At 38.8% G+C, this 1,586-nt stretch overlaps 1 long non-coding RNA gene across 1 annotated transcript; it reads right to left on the minus strand.

The window, feature by feature from the left end:
- Positions 1-230: 230 nt before the first annotated feature.
- LOC109508104 (uncharacterized) lies at positions 231-1,248 on the minus strand. The gene is made up of 2 exons (XR_002166594.1): positions 694-1,248; positions 231-616 (listed from the first exon to the last, which is right to left on the minus strand). It is a non-coding gene; the product is annotated as an uncharacterized LOC109508104 (long non-coding RNA).
- Between the last annotated feature and the right edge of the window lie 338 nt (positions 1,249-1,586).

Consider the following 1,586-nt stretch of genomic DNA (forward strand, 5'->3'; position numbering starts at 1 on the left):
GGATAAAACAGAGAAGGCGCTGTAATGTAATTGCTCTTTAACTACTAAACATGAGCCGCACAGCCAGAGCATGCTCAGCGCACGTGAACGCCGCCCTCTTAAAAATATTTCCCTGCGCAAGTCCGCATCTTTTTTGATCAGCTATCCCCAATATCGAGGAGCAAGAAGTGAAGGATAAACTAAAGACATGGGGCCTGTTATTACGCTAGGATTGTTTTTGTTTTTTTTTATTCCAAAAGCGTGTTCCTGAAAATGTTCCTATTTATTTTGTTTCAATGCTTCTTAAAGCAGGTTGTTTTTTATCTGTTCCGATGCAAATCATTAAAATAAAGAATGTTGTTATTTATTTATCTAGTTTATTTTTGCAGATTTATTGGATTTCTGTGTTCTTGCTCTTCGATCATTTCATTCGATTTTCCATTTTCAGACCAAATTACAGACAACGAAAATTGAAACTTTATGTTAAATTTCGTTTCAACAAAACTATAGAAATAACAATTTCTTTTATCGTTTCTCATTTATTTGATTTACATTATTCGATTTAAAGCCTAGTGGGCTGCGGTATTTCTCCGCGTAATTAAGCGAATGCGCATCAAGATGTCTCTTTGTCTGGCCTCTCATTCTGTTTTTCAGCGTTATTTCGTTGTGCAAATGCATTTATCATGTTCATAAAAATATGTAGATTATTTTTACCTGAAGAAATCCTGCGTTTTTTTCTGCCAAAAATACTATTGGATAAATTGAACTAAAAATTGCAGGCCGTGAAATTTTCATCAAGAAAAGTGTTGAAACTTGTCCGTAGATGTCTGGATGATTGCGCAATGCCCTGTCAGTGTCAGAGCTTGTCCGTGGGCCATGATGTGCAAGAAACACCGTGATTAAATCAGTATCTTGTCACAACTCACTGTGATGTTGCTCCACAAACGTCACAGTGCGCTGAGGCGTTTCGAGGCCGTGAATAGATTTGGCCACGAGAGACCGTGGTTCGCAAAAAAACAGAAGTCGCCTCATCACAACACGTACTGTACTAAACACTTGCAATGATAATTCAAAGAACTCATTCCTGTCTCTGTCTCTTATCCACCAGTCATTGTTCTTCTTTGTCTCTCTGCTTCTCTCTCTTAAAGTGCCGCGCTTGGTTCTTAAGGACGTACCACTGCTGTAGTTAATGGCCCAATTTTCAACCCGTCAAAATGACGGACGGCCTTAAATGTTTCCGTCAACTCTTAAAAAATATCCGTCAATGATGGAAAATTGTCGGTTCGTGTACCCTCTGTAGAAACAGAAATATAAAAGATGTAAATGTTTATACAGTCCTGTGTAAGTTAGATTTCGTGACAAAAGACAGGCTTTAATTGGTTATCATCAATCACCCCTCCTCCTCCCGAGTGCTCACAAATAAAATATGAAATTTCGGGGTTTTTTCGGGCTCGGGCCTGCAAATCAAGTTAATTGGTCGGGCTCGGGCCGGGTCGGGCTGGATTTTTTAGGCCTGATCTTACCTCTAAAACACACACTAAACTATTCTTCTTCTTATTATTATTATTATTCGCAGAAAATGAGGGCCCCAAATCCAATGTTGCCAA

Source organism: Hippocampus comes, unplaced genomic scaffold (assembly GCF_001891065.2).
Source record: "Hippocampus comes isolate QL1 unplaced genomic scaffold, H_comes_QL1_v1.1 scaffold867, whole genome shotgun sequence".
NCBI lineage: Eukaryota > Metazoa > Chordata > Actinopteri > Syngnathiformes > Syngnathidae > Hippocampus > Hippocampus comes.